This window comes from Microcaecilia unicolor, chromosome 1 (assembly GCF_901765095.1).
Source record: "Microcaecilia unicolor chromosome 1, aMicUni1.1, whole genome shotgun sequence".
NCBI lineage: Eukaryota > Metazoa > Chordata > Amphibia > Gymnophiona > Siphonopidae > Microcaecilia > Microcaecilia unicolor.
This window is the reverse complement of record NC_044031.1, coordinates 184,244,671-184,263,624: the sequence shown is the minus strand read 5'-3', so window position 1 is coordinate 184,263,624 and position 18,954 is coordinate 184,244,671. Positions and strand designations below refer to the sequence as shown.

Below are 18,954 nucleotides of genomic sequence, written 5' to 3'. Positions count from 1 at the left end.
TATTTTTGAAAAAAAATGGCCGGCCATCTTTTTCTTCGCTAATACGGTTGGGCCCGGCCAAATGTCAGAGATCGCCGGGTTTGAGAAGGCCGGTATCGGTTTTCAGCCATAATGGAAAATAATATTGGCGATCTCAAACCCGGCCAAATCCAAGGCATTTGGTTGTGGGAGGAGCCAGCATTTGTAGTGCACTGGTCCCCCTGACATGCCAGGACACCAACCGGACACCCTAGGGGGCACTTCTAAAAAATAAAAATAGCTCCCAGGTGCATAGCTCCCTTAACTTGGGTGCTGAGCCCCCCAAATCCCCCCCAAAACCCACTCCCCACAACTCTACACCATTACCATAGCCCTTATGGGTGAAGGGGGCACCTACATGTGGGTACAGTGGGTTTTGAGGGGTTTTGGAGGGCTCCCATTTACCACCACAAGCATAACAGGTAGGGGGGATGGGCCTGGGTCCACCTGTCTGAGGTGCACTGCACCCACTAAAAACTGCTCCAGGGACCTGCATACTGCTGTTATGGAGCTGGGTATGACATTTCAGGCTGGCATAGAGGCTGGCAAAAAATTGTTTTTTAATTTTTTTTTGAGTGGGAGGGGGTTGGTGACCACTGGAGGAGTAAGGGGAGGTCATCCCCAATTCCCTCCGGTGGTCATTTGGTGCGTTGGGGCTCCTTTTTGAAGCTTGGTTGTGAAAAAAAAAGGGACCAAGTACAGCCAGCGAAATGCTCTACAAGCCTGGCTTTTTTTATTTCATTATTGGGCAAAGCCGGCCATCTCGTGAGCATGCCCTGTCCCGCCCCGTCCCACCTTCACTACCCTACCGACACGCCCCCTTGATGTTTTGCCGGCTCCGCAACGGAAAGTAGTTGAACCCGGCCAAAATCGGCTTTCGATTATACCGATTTAGCCGGGTTCAGGAGATCGCCGGCCATCTCCCGATTTGTGTCGGAAGATGGTCGGTGATCACTTTCGAAAATGAGCTGGATTGTGTTCTATTTAATATTATTTAGGGGTTTATGATATATTTCTGCTGTTTATTATTATCTGCATTTGCTGTTGAAATTGTCTCTTTGTATTGTCTCTAATTATTTATTAAAGACTTCTTTAATTTTAAAAAGCAGCGGTCCCAGCACAGATCCCTGGGGAACCCCACTATCTACCCTTCTCCATTAAGAATACTGACCATTTAACCCTACTCTCTGTTTTCTATCTTTTAACCAGTTTTTAATCCACACTACCTGCTAACCTATGATTCTCCAATTTCCTCTGGAGTCTTCTATGAGGTACTTCAAAACCTTTTGAAAATCCAGATACACAATATCAACCGGCTCCCCTTTATCCACATGTTTGTTTACCCCTTCAAAGAAATGTAATAGATTGGTGAGGCAAGATTTCCCTTCACTGAATCCATGTTGGCTTTGTCTCATTAATACATGCTTTTGAATATGCTCTGTAATTTTATTCTTTATAATAGTCTCTACCATTTTGCCTGGCACCGACATCAGGCTCACCAGTCTATAATTTCACAGATCTCCTCTGGAACCTTTTTAAAAATCGGCGTTACATTGGCCACCCTCCAATCTTCCGGTACCATGCTCGATTTTAAAGGTAAATTATATATTACTAACAATAGTTCCACAAGTTCATTTTTCAATTCTATCAATACTCTGGGATGAATACCATCCGGTCCAGGAGACTTGCTACTCTTCAATTTGTCAAATTGCCCCTATACATCCTCCAGGTTTATAGAGATTTCATTCAGTTTCTCAGACTCGTCAGCTTTGAATACCATTTCTGGCACCGGTATCTCTTCCAAATCTTCCTCAGTGAAGACCGAAGCAAAGAATTAATTTAATCTCTCCACTATGGCTTTGTCTTCCCTGATTGCCCCTTTTACCTCTCGGTCATCTAGTGGTCCAACTGATTCTTTGGCTGGCTTCTTGCTTTTAATATACCTAAAAAATTTTTTTACTATTTTAGCTACAATAAGGCTCAGGGACTCTGAGACTCAGATGTAGGTTCTTTCAATCAGGATTGGCTGAGGTATACTTGGATTCTCAGGAACCCTGTAGCTTTATATGGTAACATTTCCCTCAGCCTAGACCACCAATGAATGGGTGAAAATCTAGGTCACCTTGCTAGTAAATATGCATGTAGCCCAGTCTCTCCTTTCTCCCCAAATTCTCAGAAGGGATGAAGAGATTTCTCTGTTCCCTCAGGCATGCAACACAGGGCAGATGTTTAAGCGGCATCTGTCACCTGTATACTCCTGGATCTTTCAGACTTTAATATACCAGCTAGAGTAGAGGTTTACCAGATACTCCCTCTTTCTAGAAGAGTCTAGAATGTCCAAAAGTCGCAAAGTGCTCTGCCTGGCAACCACCGATGTCAGGCATCAGGTAAAGTCACACTGTTTCTAAGAGAAGCACTGATGTCTATCCAGACACCACCCTGTAAGATTCCAGGTTCCCTACATGTACAAATCTATATCATGCATGTTCATTAGAGGCCTTGAAGGACAACCAGTAAATAGCACTGCTGTAATGCAAATCTAAGAGATGGTAGAGTAAGGGTTGACAAATCCTGAGTACCAGGTCAGCATGGAACTAGAACTTTCCTCCAGTGTTTGCGATTTTTGTGCCACTATTGCTGCTGAAATGGTAACAGTATTTCTATTTGCACCGCATGCCTTTCTGTGAGTTTCAGCTGCATGGTGCAGGAATTCCTGTACTGTTCTTATGAGACTTCAGACCCCAAGACCAGCATGGGAGTTTCTGTACTGAGAACAATGCAGTGCAGAGAAAGTAACAGACCACTAATGAGGGAGAGATGGGAGAGAGAATCGGGAGCTCCAGGTGACCAGGAGGCTTAGAACTTAAGGGTGACTGGAGGAGGAAATGGATATTAGGGTGGAACTGAGTTGCTAGGAATGATGAGGGTGGGAATTGGTAGGTAAGAGGGGGATATGAACCTTGAGACAGACCGAGAAGTGGTAGAAGTGTGTGAGTTTTTGTGGCCTGGGGCCAGAGCTGGCACAAGGGTGAGACCCAGGTTACATACATACATAATATATAAACCAACATATTCTACAACAAACAGACAATAATCAAAAATAGATTTCACAGTCTGAAGACCCACACCCTCTTCTTTCAGTCTTCCACCCTATCATACGCCTGCATAAAGATAAGAGTATTCAACTCTCCTTTGGATTCATTCATGTTCCTGATTATTCTCAGTATTAGGGGTAATTCTACTTTATCTATGGAATTTCAAGTGACTGTATTATTCAAGACAATCTTCTTTAATCTAAGAGTTGAGGTCAATTAGGTCTTATTTTCATGAGGTTCACTTTGGATAACTTATTTAAGCTTTAGGTTTTTCGCAGCTAGAGTATTGTAACTTATTACACTCTGGGGTTTCTGTAAAACTACTAAAAAAAACTTCAGCATTTGCAAAATACCACTGCTAGATTATTATTCAACACCTGCAAATGTGATAGGGCTTCCCCTTTATTGATTCAGCTGCATTGGTTACCGGTCCAATCACATATCACCTTCAAAATAGCTTACATGGTCTGTAAAAGCTCTGTTCCCGAACCTTCATCATTAGTTATTTTTCCATGCTTGGGACATCTCCTATTTTTTGGCGGATCACAATTGTACATGTAGTGCCCTGTTAGGTAGGGATTACTAGAGGAGTAAGTCCTTAGAGAGTCACTGGAGGGGAGTGACTGGGAGGTCCCTGGGTGGGAGGAAGCCCAGACCCTGGAGCGTGGTTTTGGACTAAGATGGAGAAATATGGTGCTCATTGCTTAGCTTCTTTTCGGCAAAGGGTATTCATTATAAGCAGGGCCGATGACAGACTGGGTCAGGCCTGGGACAAGGCCGCCCCCGGGGCCCCCCCCCTCCACCTGCCACCGGGCCCTCTCTCCACTCCCGGGCCCTCTGCACTGACCTTAAGCGCCTCACCTTCGAAAGCGCAGCAAGCAGCGGCAGACCACTCCTTCCTTCCGTGTCCCGCGCTCGCGGAAGTTACGTCAGGCGCTTAAGTTCAATGCCAGGGAGTGACAGAGGGCGGGCCGGACTGCGGCGGCGGCGCCGGGGCCCCCCCCCCCCCCCCAGAGGCCCGGGCCTGGGGAATTTTGTCCCCCCTGTCCCCCCCTCTTGGCGGCCCTGATTATAAGCATTTTCTTGGATAGTTCGTTTTCTTTTCTAGCAAGCAGTGTTTGGCTTGGCTTGCCATTGCAGTTCAAATTGTAATCTTATCATTCTTTTTGCACTCGATTGAAAACCTTTTTATTTTTTACGTAGTTGATAGAACAAAATGAGTATTAAGATTGTATATCTGGTATATTTATGCTGATAGGTTTTATACAATGGGGTAGACTTTTTAAATCACCTGCCACACCTCAGTCACTACTTATGGCCCCTGTCCATGTTCTCTTCCTTGCCCTGTCCCTTCCTAATCTTCTTTCCCCCCCCACTCCCACTGTCTATCACTAGAACTCGCTGCCCTCCCACCCTGCCCGCCACGGCAATACCCCATTCACCCTCATCCCCCTCCACCTCCACCTCACCATCCCTCCTGTCCCCCGCCTCCTTCCTAGCTCTTAACCTTCACCACTTCCTTCCTGCCATTAACCCATCCCCATTCCTCCTAAGTACACCTTGTCTTCGTCGCCTTCGCCACCCAACCTCCCCCACCCTCCTCCGCATTCTCCTGCTCCTCCTCCTGCTATCCGCGGGAGACATTAACCCTAATCCAGGTCCCCCTCACCTGTCCCCGTCCTATCCATGCAAACGATTCCGAGATGTCTCCAATCTCGTCTCTATTCCCCTCCTCCCCCCCTCTTCCCTCCCCTTCTCATGCGCCTTGTGGAATGCCCACTCAGTCTGTAACAAATTGCCCTTCACCCACGATCTCTTCATCTCTCGCTCCCTTCAACTGCTCGCCCTAACCGAAACCTGGATCTCCCTGGAAGACTCGGCCTCAGTTGCGGCCCTCTGCCATGGAGGTTATCTCTTCTCCCACACTCCCCACCCAGCTGGCCACGGTGGAGGCATTGGGCTACTACTCTCGCCCTCCTGTAGTTTCCAACCCCTCCCCCTACCGCAGTCTCACTGCTTCTCATCCTTTGAAGCCCACTCTATCCGACTATTCTACCCGCTGCCACTCAGAGTCGCAGTCATCTACCGCCCCCCTGATAAATCCGTCTCTTCCTTCCTCACCGACTTTGATGCCTGGCTGTCCGTCTTTCTTGAACCCTCATCTCCGTCCCTCATTCTCGGAGACTTTAACATACACGTTGATGACCCATCCGACCCTAACGCTTCTAAGTTCCTCACCCTAACATCCTCCTTCAACCTCCAGCTGTGCTCCACCACCCCCACTCACCGTGATGGCCACTGTCTTGACCTAGTCCTCTCCTCCTCCGGCTCACCCTCCAACTTCCACGCTTCTGCTCTCCCTCTCTCTGATCATCACCTGATCACATTCACACTTCTTCACCACCCCCCCCCCCCCTCTGCCCCGTCCAACTTTAACCACCTCCTCCAGGAATCTCCAGGCTATTGACTCCCCCACTTTATCCTCTAGTATCTCTAATCTCCTCCCGTCCATCATGTCCTCCGAGACTGTAGACAAAGTGGTCTCCGCTTACAATGCTGTTCTCTCCTCTGCTTTGGATACCCTCGCTCCATCCACCTCCCGTCCCACAAAGCGTACTAATCCCCAGCCCTGGCTGACCCCTTGCATCCGTTACCTTTGCTCCTGCACCCGATTTGCTAAATGCCTCTGGAGGAAATCTCGTACCCATTCAGACTTCCTTCACTACAAATTCATGCTATCCTCCTTCCATTCCTCCCTATTCCTTGCAAAACAGGACTATTACACCCAATTGACCAACTCTCTCAGCTCCAACCCTCATCGTCTCTTCACCACCCTTAACTCCCTCCTCAAAGTGCCCCCCGCTCCCACTCCCCCTTCATTCTCTCCTTAATCGCTGGCTGACTACTTCCGTGACAAGGTACAAAAGATCAACCTTGAGTTCACTACCGAGTTACCACCTCCTCTTCAGCTTGTAGCCCTATCCAATAACCAACCAACCATGGCCTCATTCTCGTCCTTTCCTGAGATCACCGAGGATGAAACTCCCGCCTTCTTTCCTCCTTGAAATGCACCACCTGTTCCTCCGATCCCATCCCCACCAACCTACTTAACACCATCTCCCATACTGTTACCCCCTCCATCTGTCGCATCCTTAACCTTTCCCTCTCCACTGCAACTGTCCCTGACACCTTCAAGCACGCTGGAAGTCACACCTCTCCTAAAAAAACCATCACTTGACCCTACCTGCCCCTCCAACTACCGCCCCATCTCTCTCCTCCCCTTCCTCTCCAAAATACTTGAGCGCGCCGTTCACAGTCGCTGCCTTGTTTTTCTCTCCTCTCATGCCATCCTAGATCCACTTCAATCTGGTTTTCGCCCTCTACACTCGACATAAACAGCACTCTCTAAAGTCTGCAACGACCTACTCCTCGCCAAATCCAGAGGCCACTATTCTATCCTCATCCTCCTCGATCTATCCGCTGCATTTGACACTGTCAATCATGATTTACTTCTTGCCACACTGTCCTCTTTTGGGTTCCAGGGCTCTGTCCTTTCCTGGTTCTCCTCTTATCTCTCCCACCGCACCTTCAGAGTACACTCTCATGGATCTTTCTCCACTCCCATCCCACTATCTGTTGGAGTTCCCCAGGGATCTGTCCTTGGACCCCTTCTCTTCTCAATCTACACCTCTTCCCTAGACTCACTGATCTCATCTCATGGTTTTCAGTATCATCTTTATGCTGATGACACCCAGCTATATCTCTCCACACCAGACATCACCGCGCAGACCCAGGCCAAGGTTTCGGCCTGCTTATCCAACATTGCTGCCTGGATGTCCAGCCGCCACCTGAAGCTGAACATGTCCAAAACCGAGCTCCTCGTCTTTCCACCTAAACCCACCTCTCCTCTTCCTGCACTCTCTATCTCAGTTGATAACACCCTCATCCACCCCGTCCCATCTGCCCGCAACCTCGGAGTCATCTTCGATTCCTCCCTCTCCTTCTCTGCGCATATCCAACAGACTGCCAAGACCTGTCGCTTCTTCCTCTTCAACATCAGCAAAATTTGCCCTTTCCTATCTGAGCACACCACACGAACTCTCGTCCACGCTCTCATTACCTCTCGCCTTGACTACTGCAACTTACTCCTCACCGGCCTCCCACTTAGCCATCTATCCCCCCTTCAATCCGTTCAGAACTCTGCCGCACGTCTTATATTCCGCTAGAACCGATATACTCATATCACCCCTCTCCTCAAGTCACTTCACTGGCTTCCAATCAGATACCGCATACAATTCAAGATTCTCCTCCTTACCTACAAATGCACCCGGTCTGCGGCTCCTCACTACCTCTCTACCCTCATCTCCCCCTATGTTCCCGCCCGCAACCTTCGCTCACAGGACAAATCCCTCCTTTCAGTTCCCTTCTCCACCACTGCCAACTCCAGGCTCCGCTCATTCTGCCTTGCCTCACCCTATGCTTGGAACAATCTTCCTCAACCCCTAAGCCAAGCCCCCTCCCTACCCATCTTCAAATCTCTGCTTAAAACTCACCTCTTCAATGCTGCTTTCAGCACCTAACCTTTGGTGAAATACAGTATGCCCTATCAGACGGACTCTACACTTGTCTTTAGATTGTTTAGATTGTCTTTAGATTGTACACCTGTCTTTTAGATTGTAAGCTCCTTGAGCAGGGACTGTCCTTCCATGTTAAATTGTACAGCGCTGCGTAACCCTAGTAGCGCTTTAGAAATGTTAAGTAGTAGTAATATATTCTCCCAGTAATATTTGTTCTAGTTTTCTTTACTTGGTAATCCACCCTGCACCGTGTTGGTAGTATGCAAGTTATAAATGTAAAGATTAAAATTAAATTAGATTAGAAAACAGAAGAGAAGATAAGGATTGAGAGGAAAGCATAGAAGGCATAGAAATTAGAGAAACTAGCCTGTTTTCACTGATAAACTGAACACAGCTGAGCTGCCCTGCTGCTTCCTGTGGGAGGTTCTTCTGACTACATCTCACTGTTAAGAAACATTTCAGCACAGATCTGCACTTCCCGGCATACAATATACATGGGCACAAACCCCATGACCTGCCCAGCATCACAGTCATGTTTGCTAAAGATTTTCCATACACTGAATTGCACCCTGTTTCACAGAATGGGCCTTCAAAGGGAGATTAGATATTTGATCTGCTTGTTATCTGGGCCACAGATTATCAGCCTGCCTCTGCTCTTGCACAGAAAGTAAATACTCAGACATATTAGCATACTGCAGTGCATACACTGGTTGAAATAGCGTGAGTCTAAGAACGAGCATGCAGTCACAAATCCAACAATTTTATGTGGCTCCATGTGCTAGTGTAAAATATAAATATGATCGAGTCATATTGTGCCCAGATCCGTGGTTCTATGACTACCAATCCTTGAGAAGAATGAAGTATTTGCAGGTTGTGGTACATATAATTGGGCCAAATGAGGATAAGCAAAACGAAAAGAGGAAATACTAAAAAAGGGCCAACCAAGGGATATTTATTAAAAATGTCACAAAGATCAACTAAAAAACCCATACAATCCATAGGGATCTATAAAAAAAATGTTTTAGTTGATCTTTGTGACATTTTTAATAAATAGCCCTCATACCTTCCATTGCCTCAGTTACAAATGTAGGGTCCTTTTACTGAGGTGCGCTAATAGATTTAACACGCGCTAAATTCTAAGAAGCACATTTTATACCAGAATGTATTTCACTTTGAACTACTATTGAAAAAAGTGTTAGCTAAATCCAAATAATTAAATAAAATATTATTCTGTTGGGCCAGTAATAGTTTTCACTGCCTAGTAAGATTCATTACCCTTTTATATATTCAGATCTCGGGAAGGGACCTTGGGTTTGTTGTATAAAGGGATCATCACTACCCAACTATTTTATTGGTTTTCTTCTTACTATTATAGATCACCAACAACTTCTCAGCAAAACTGGATTCTATACTTGATCACTGTTCCTCTAAGCTGAGCAGAAGTCCTCTACGTACAGTCCTCCCAGTGGGTGGTGCTGTTTCACTATCACATTTTCACTAGTGAGGAACAGGCAAACTCTGAAGGACTCCAGGGAACCTGCCTGTCCCTATTAACTGAAAACCCAGTATTGAAGCACTGCCCCTACTGGCAGTAATGCAGTTGGCAGACTCCTGCTCAGCTTAGAGAGAACAGTGTACTTGACTGACATGCCTCCTTCTGTTGTGTAAGTATGGAGAGCAGAACTGCAGTTAAATTGTTCTGCTGTAGGCAAAACTAACTCCTTGGCAATTCATACAATTAAAAAAAATATTATATAGATCAGGGATGCAGGAGTTCAGGCCTTGAATGCTGCAAATAGGCTAGATTTTCAGGATACTTCTAATGAATATGCATGAGATTGATCTGAATACAGTGGAGGTAATATCCATGCAGATCAATGGTGTTCCTTTCCACTCCATTAGACTGTAAACTGCTTTGAGCATGCCCTCATAAGGCAGTATATCAAGCAAGTTGTAAACAATAAACAATCAATCTCATGCATATTCATTAATTTCCCCAGTAACTTATCGTACACTTTTACTACGTATAGCACTGTTTTTATTTATATGTGCATACTTGGGTTCAATAAACAATTTATTAATCTAACACTATCCTATCCTCTCACCTCCACTCATACTCTACTCATGCCTTCTACCCCACACCACAGTGAAGTTGTCTGAACAAACATTCTTAAAACAAAAGCAGAAGAATAATGCTGTTTTTAAGACTGAGGAGTTCATACAACATGTACAGTATCTTCAACGTGTATCCCATATAATAATGATGGGAGAGTCAGTTGTAAGGCCACTTGCTCGGTCATTTTGCACCACTTACAACCTCTGGAGTGCTACGATTGCTGCAAATACTTCCTTCTAGTGTTCTCTGGAGAGCTGCCGCTACTCTCACCTCTCCTTCACAATCTTGTCTTCGCTGAACTGTACAATCTTTTCCTCCTACACCTTTTTTCACCAATATGTCCACCAATTACACTGTGCACCTTATGCCATTCCTTTCCGGCTGTATCAAAGCCCAACACAATTGTGTTTCGCTCTAAGCGTCTTCAGGGGCGATGACTTTAAAAATACCAAATACAACTCAACTTTCTCAGCTTAGTCAGGTTGGAACTCGAACCGACTTGCCTCATCATGGCGCTTGAACCCTTCTAAGATGCCACGCATGTGTAATACAAGTTCCAATTCAACACAATTGTGATTCGCTCTAAGCATCTTCAGGGGCGATGACTATAACCAAGAGAGACATTGTGAATGATCCTCAGATAACAGTCTGCTTACTATCTAATCATGCTTATTCAATAAATTTATCAAAAAACCACATACCTTTAAAAATGCCAAATATAACTCAACTTTCTCAGCTTAGTCAGGTTGGAACTCGAACCGACTTGCACCTAGATGTGGGTACAGTAGGTTTGTGATGGGTTTTGGAGGGCTCACATTTACCACCACAAGTTTAACAGGTGGGGGGGATGGGCCTGGGTCCACCTGCCTGAAGTGCACTGCAGTACCCACTAAAACTGCTCCAGGGATCTGCATACTGCTGTCATGGAGCTGGATATGATATTTGAGGCTGGCATAGAGGCTGGAAAAAAATATTAAACATTTTTTTTAGGGTGGGAGGGGGTTAGTGACCACTGGGGGAGTATGGGGAGGTCATCCCCGATTCCCTCCGGTGGTCATCTGGTCATTAGGGCACATTTTTGTGGCTTGGTCATAAAAACAAAGGACCAAGTAAAGTCGGCCAAGTTTTCATCAAGGACGCCCTTCTTTTTCCATTATCGACTGAGGACGCCCATGTGTTAAGCATGCCCTAGTCCCGCCTTCGCTATGCTTCTGACACGCCCCTGGGAACTTTGGTCATCCCCACGATGGAAAGCAGTTGAGGACGCCCAAAATCGGCTTTCGATTATGCCGATTTGAGCGACTCTGGGAGAAGGACGCCCATCTCCCGTTTTGTGTCGAAAGATGGGCGCCCTTCTCTTTTGAAAATAAGCCTGATAGTGGATGCGTGCAGGTCATTACCGCCCAAATTCTTTACCACTAGGTCTATGAATGGGGGTAAGGTCTAAGACCCAAAATGGACGCGCGGCAATTTTGAGTTTGCCACACGTCCATTTTCAGGGGGGGAAAAAAGAGGCCTTTTTTTACAGGTGTGCTGAAAAATGATTCTGCGCGCGCCCAAAACCCGTGCCTACACTACTGCAAGTCATTTTTCAGCACGCCTTTTGTAAAAGGACCTCTTAGTCTGTCACTCTCCTACTCTTGTGTGCCAGGACCTGGGTTATCACGTTAACAGAATCACCTGGGTCCTGACACACAGGAGCAGGAGAGAGACAGACTGAGGGAGCAAAACCTTCTGGCACCGGGCCCCCCCTTGGAGGCTGGGCCCGGGGAATCTTGCCCCCCTGCCCCTCCTCCCTCTCAGCGGTTCTGCTGGAATCTGGTTAGATAAAGGAATGGAGTTCAGTTTTATAGCAGTTTTACACAATAAGGTTTTTATGGGCTTCAACTAATTACCATGCATTCCTGTTTTATCATCTCCCTTTCAAGTATTGAGAAAAGGCAGTACACTGTTCTTCCCATGACATGAACAGTGTCCTCCCTTATGCTACTCTGTGACTTTGTCCTTGACAAAGTGGAAAAACGTTTCTCCCTGTGCTATACAGTACACTTCAGTCTCTCAAAATAAGCTTTGAGTTACTTATGGGCACTGGGCTAAAGAGAACAAGCCTTTAATAGGTTCCCAAATACATTTAAAAATAGAGGGTAAAATAGAAAATTATTTATTGCAAGGAACTCCTGAGTAAACAATTACTCAACTAGTATAAATTTCAAAATATATTGTTTGCATTGTGACTTTAAGCCTCATAATTAAATAGTTACACAGGAGAGCACTTTTGGATTACGACCATGAAAATTTCGACATCAAAGCCAAGAAAATAAAAGATTTGGTTCCTGTGCTTTGCCAGAAGATATTTTAATGACGAGGACAACAGTGTGTTTTTTTTTTTGTTTGTTTGTTTTTTTTGTTTGTGACAGGCATCACATATCCCTTATTCTGTCCTGTGGTGACACCCAGCAAGAAAACAAACAAAAGGCAACTTATGGCATTTTTTTCTGTTAGCAGTCTTTCAAGAGCCCCACAAATGACCAGTGTAGCCTGTGAACATTTGTACAGCACCAACCTTGTTACCAAACCTATTACTGAAAAAGCATGAAATGGATGACTCATGGAATTTTTTCAGGGTCTGTGTGTGTCTGTGTATGTTTATTTCTCTATGTATGTTTGTTTATGTATCTGTGCTGTCGCTCCACGTCTCCCATCTAGAGAGGAAGGGGAAAAGGTACTTTGAACAGGGCAGTGCAAAAACAGTCCATTACTGTGGAAAGAATAATAAAATAAAAACAGGTGTAATAATATATTACCCATTATAGGTCACTGTTAATAGGCTTCAAAGGATTGATTTTAAAATTTAATCATAGTATGCTACTGTACCATACTTCTTCACCACTAGGTGGCAGTACACGTGGAGGGGCATAATCAAACGCGAGCGTCTATCTCCATGGGCGTCTATGTCCGAAAACGGGTACGTGAAGAGGCGGGACAAACTGTATTTTCGAAAAAAATGGACGTTTTTCAGCTGGGCGTTTGTTTTTTTTAGCAATAATGGAAACTAAAAATGCCCAGCTCAAAAACGTCCTAATCTGAGCCATTTGGTCATGGGAGGGGCCACAATTCGTAGTACACTCGCCCCCCCTGACATGCCAGGACACCAAATGGGCACCCTAGAGGTCAGTGCGGTGGACTTCAGACAACGCTTCCACATGCATAGCTCCCTTACCACGGGTGCTGAGCACCCAACCCCCCTCCCCCAAAACCCACTACCCACAAATGTACAACACTACCATAGCTCTTAGGGGTGAAGGGGGCACCTACATGTGGGTACAGTGGGTTTTGGAGACCTCCCAATTACCAGCACAAGTGTTACAGGTGGGGGGGGGATGAGCCTGGGTCCACCTGACTGAAGTGCACTGCGGTACCCACTAAAAGTGCTCCAGGGACCTGCATACATGCAGGCCTCTAGGACTGGTTGCTGCTATATAACATTGGCACACCAGTTGACACCTGAAGACTAATCTCTCTGAAAACGTCCTTCATTGGAATAAGCACGCTCTGTGAGTCACAGTTAACTGCAGATCAGAGGTTGTGCCCCACTGGCAACGAGTCTCCCTGGTACTGAGATGAGCAGTAGGTCAGAGCTGGCAGAATGCTGTACAATGCCCTCTTTCAGCCACATTCAAGGGAAGAACTAAGTTCTGTAACGTGGCTAACACGTGAAAGGGATCTAAAACTGGCTTACAAAAATGGCCACTATCTCATGGACTACCGGAAACAAAACAGGGCACACTCTGACCCAGTAAGCAGGGGGAAAAGCACCATGGGAGTAGAGCCTACCAACTACCAACATCGAGAGCATTTGCCACAAGCTAGTGGAATCACGGAGCCCAATACCCTACACCCACCACAATGCATTGCTGATGTGACTCTGCAGTGCGCATAACAGAAAAGGTGTCACACTCACCCGAGAGCCACATCAGAACCAGGGAAAGGCTGTCACAGGATAGAACACATTCTGCTGTCATAGAGGTGGGTACGGCATTTGAGGCTGGCATAGAGGCTGGAAAAAAGTTTGTAAAGTGGGGTTTTTTTGGTGGGAGGGGGTTAGTGACCACTGGGGGAGTCCAGGGAGGTCATCCCTGATTCCCTCCAGTGGTCATCTGGTCAGTTGGGGCACTTTTTTGGGACCTGTTCGTGAAAAAAAAGGTTCCAAAAAAAGTGACCCAAAATCGCAGTAAAAACGCCTTTTTTTTCGATTATCAGCTAAAGACGCCCATCTCTCCTCGGCCAATAACCACGCCCCAGTTCCGCCTTCACCACGCCTCCAACACGCCCCCATCAACTTTACCCGTTTCCGCGACAGATTGCAGTTGGAAACGCCAAAAATCGGCTTTCGATTATACCGATTTGGGCGCCCACCGGAGAAAGACGCCCATCTCCCGATTTGGGTCGCAATGTAGGTGTTTTTCTCTTTTGATTATAAGCTGGATAGTAACCAGGGGCATACTATATGGTTCTATAAATAGATGTCACCATATAAAGCAATCATTAAAGCTTTACAATTCAGTCACAAAGGTTTTTTAGTAGCGTTAGCAATAAAGAAAATCAAATTTGCATCAGAATTACTAACAGCCAGCCTATCAGGGAAAGGAGTGTGGCAGCAGGGGAGTGCATGGTGGGGAAACTGCAGACCATGCCTTATGGAGTAATTTCCAGCTCCTCTACATATGTGTATGTATCTGTGTATGTGTGAACATATGAGTCTGTATGTGTGTGTGTGTGTGTGTGTGTGTGTGTGTGTGAGAGAGAGAGAGAGAGAGTGAGAGAAGGGAGTCTGTCAGAATTTGTCTATATGTTTGTTTGTCTGTGTGTGTGTGTGTGTGTGTGTGTGTGTGTGTGTGTGTGTGTGTGTGTGTGTATTTATCTATTTGCACATATCTGTATGTGTGTTTGTGCATTGGCTGTTTGAGTGTCACTGACTTGAAGAAAAGAGAAGGGGGAAATGAGCAAATTCTCTAACTGCTATGCATAGGTGGTTGATGACTCAGATGTTTGGAGAAACTAAAGAGGGGAGGAGCTGGGGCGGAGCTAGGGGGATATGGGGTGGGGCTTTTTAAAATCCTTGAGGAGGGAGGGTGAATCCACAGCAGTTCACTTTTAAGCTGTGCATTGCCTTGGGTGAATCTCTTCTTAAAGGTGGTTAATAAATCCCAATAAATGAATAAGCCCAGCAGGGAAGGATCCTTCCACTGTGTCACTGTGGTGCAGCTACACCAGCTGCCCCCACCACAGTTCCTCTGTTATTGATAGTAATAATATTCAAAATGCATCAACATAATACATCTTATTAAACAAAATAGTATTTGCAGTATTATGTATAGGTACAGTAACACTTAGCTCCCAGCCAGCCCTAGCAGCAGTGTAACAGAAATCCTGTAGTTACTGGCAACCATTAAAAGAATGTTGCCTATCAGTGTTTTTGGTAGGTTACCAAGGGGCCATTTTACAAAGGCGCAGTAGGCTTTATGCGCATACAGCACTTTTCAAAACAAGACTACCACCAGACTAGCACGCCCTGTGGCAGTAATTTCAGATTTGATGTGCGCCCATACTGCCTGGATAAATAATTTTTTTATTTCCTACCGTGCGCGGCGTTTCCACCATTAATCAGCAGTTGCCGCGTGCCAACCAGTCACCGCGTGTGTAGCACATGAGACCTTACTGCTAGATCAATGGGTGGCATTAAAGGCTCAGGCCGTAAATAGGCACTCGCTGGTTTCAATTTTACTGAAGGCCCTTTTCCCGGCCCACTGAAAAAAAAGCCCTTTTTCCCAGACACGGTAAAAACTGGCCCGGCGCTCACCAAAAACACATGCCTACACTATCACAGGCCATTTTTTTGCCACGGCTTAGTAAACGCACCCCCAAATGAGCAGCAGGCTTCAGATCTGCTGGCATTTAGTTTATTAAGTTACCAAACATGTTTAGAATATGCATTAGCTTTATGTATTAGCTTTAACTAATGGTTAGAAAAGCAGAGTGAGAACAAGGGAAACCAGGGCTCAAATTCTACTGCCACTTGGACAAGTCATTTAACTTTCCATTGCCTCAGGTACAAACTTAGACTGTAAGATCTTCAGGGACAAGAAAATTTCTATTGTACCTGAATGTAACTCGACCTACTACTGAGAAAGGCATAAGATAAATCCAAACCCCACTACCAGGCATAACGTGAATCAATACAAAACCCTACAAAAGACACTCGAGACCTATAAGGCAACTCCACCATACCATATAATACTAATTTCCAGGAGTCACACAAGGTCTGCCTACCGTAGGAGAAAGGCAGCACTGTAAACATTGCAGTGGACAGCAGAATATCAATACACTTACTGGGAAAACTAAATAAACTGGATTAGTACAGATCATTCAAAGCCTGTTTCACATAGACAGAATAAAGATAGACCCTCACCAAATATAAAACAAGTAACGCCAAAATGAAAATTAGTAATACATCAATACATTCTCATCTGTACTCTCATTTTAACAAACTTAAACCTTAATCTACAGGTAAAATGCAATACCCGAACGTTGTTCGCGCTATTGTTCTATAGTCCTATCAGTATCCGTTGTTCTTCCTTTGTTCCATTGTTTTGTTCCATTGTACTATTCTCTTAACGATACGTAGAATCTGTTTTAAACTCAATGCCTAACAATGTAACCACAATCGAGTTGTAACAAATTGTACTGCCATTAATACAATGTATTGTAAGCCACACTGAGCCCGCAAATAGGTGGGAAAATGTGGGATACAAATGCAATAAAATAAATAAATAAATAAATAAAATTAAACTGAACCCCCCCCCCCCCCAGGAAGCCAGGCTCTGCATGCAATGCAACACCAGAAAAATAGAAGCAATGATGCATGTCCCCCTGTACTGTGCAAAATATAAAGATAACATAAAGCTCTTCTCCCAAACCTTTAACACATAGGGTGACTGACTATTTATTTTATTGTTACATTTGTACCCTGTGCTTTCCCACTCATAGCAGGTTCAATGTGGCTTACATATTATATACAGGTACTTATTTGTACCTGGTGCATTGGAGGGTTAAGTGACTTGCCCAGAGTTATAAGGAGCTGCCTGTGCCTGCAGTGGTAATTGAACCCAGTTCCCTAGGACCAAAGTCCACCACGCTAACCGTTAGGCAACTCCTCCACTCCACTGTCAAATCAGGTCCTTATCTCTTGCTTAACTATACAAAGAACATGCCTTGAATTTAGTTAACCATCGAATTATCCTAAGTGACTCTGTACCACACATCTGAATCCCATCATACAGCTGCTTTTGGTCCCTCAGCTGTAGTGTAAGCCATATTGTAGAAAATCTTTAGCATCATATCTATGTTAGTTGAATGTTCTAATTCATGCTTATTAGGTGTCTCATTATTATTATGCTAACATTGTATTATATCTCTGTTATTTAAATTCCAGTACTGTTAAATGTGTATATTTTTGATACTGTTTCACAATAGTTCTATTATTAGGTTTTAATTTACTGTTTTCAAGTTTACCTCATTTATTGTATTTATGCTTATTCTTGGTTATTTTACTTTTGTTATGCAGTTAACATAATTGTGTTTTATGTTAAACTGTACCTACTGAACACCAGCTTGGGTGAATCTCATCATAAAGGCAGTTCATAAATTCCAATTTAAAAAAAAAAAATATATATATATATATATATAACTTTTCAAAACTGACACATTCAAATCACTACATTACAAATTAGCAAACAAAAATTAAAACTTGGAAAATAAGGTGATATCTTCTTCAGGTCACATTTTGGCCTCTGAAAGCTAGTCAAGAATGCATTGAATTAATCCAATGAAAAAGCATCACCTTATTTTCTAATTTTGTTTTATTTTAATTTATTAATCTTTAAAATGGAATAACTATTACAACACTACTTCACCCTAAATTAAAAATATAATTCTTTACCTTTGTCTGGTCATTTAGACTGCCTTGAAACAGCAATTTAGCGAAACATGGATCTATGTCGGTGACATTGGGTCTCCATTATGCATTGTTTACTGTGGCTGAAAAGCTAAGTATTAATTTGGAGTTTACTACTACTAAACATTTCTAAAGCGCTACCAGACTTACACAGTGCTTTACAGTCAAACATGAAGAGAGACAGTCCCTGCTCAAAAGAGCTTACAAATGTGGAAAAACTAAGATAAATGATGTAACTGAATATTATAAAGAAACTGAACATTATAAAGAAAAAATAAGTAAAAATCTAAAAATTTGGATTGATGAGGATTGCGGTACTGCCTCTTTAAATATGCTTGGCTCATAATAATCACTAGCCACTATACAGGCAAGTACGCTGATCTGATGATCCTATTAAAGCGCTTTGATTATCTAGACCGTCGTGATATAACAAGGAAGTGTTTCATGTGAAGCTGAGTATAGTGAGATTGATTGATTGATTGATTGATTGATTGATAACTCCCTTCCTTCACTATCTAAATTGTATGTATGCCTAATTATTACTGTGATAGTATATTCTATGTATGACATGTTTTTATATTGTTGCTGCTGGGGGAGGGAGGGAGAGAAATTGAAATTCCTAACATGATCTGGCCAATTTTTGAGCTCAGTGTGTCTTTTCTTCCAAGACAAATTTGGTCCTATTCTGAGAGTTTATTTGCCTCCCTAACAGATGGCAGATATTTTTGACCCCTTTAGTATAATTTATTTACAACATTCTGTTAGGTTGAAAAGAATAAAAAAGACAAGTGTTTTTTCAGAGAAGTTTGGTAGCAGGAATATCATATACTATAAAACATCATTTTAAGTAATAACTGTCCCTTTATGTTAAATTGCATATAAGGATGCCTATTGTTTAAGGAATTATTCTATTTTCCTATCCTATCTGACAGCACTCACCCACAATTTCTAGGGCTAGTACTGAGAGCCCTCCTTCTATGCTCTCCATTTACTCCCTTTTGTCCTTTGTCCACTTCCATCTTTCTTCCTCTCCTTGGTTTTCTTCCTTTTCTCTCATTCTATCCATTCCTCTCTTTCTTCCCTCCTTAATTTTCTTTCCCTCCATTTTTTGTTTGATCAAATCATGATTTTGGC

At 44.1% G+C, this 18,954-nt stretch overlaps 1 protein-coding gene across 1 annotated transcript in view; it reads left to right on the top strand.

The window, feature by feature from the left end:
* The window catches only part of ARHGDIB (Rho GDP dissociation inhibitor beta), an 82,474-nt gene that overhangs the window by 33,010 nt on the left and 30,510 nt on the right, over window positions 1-18,954 (top strand). The gene's annotated exons all lie outside the window — the stretch shown is intronic.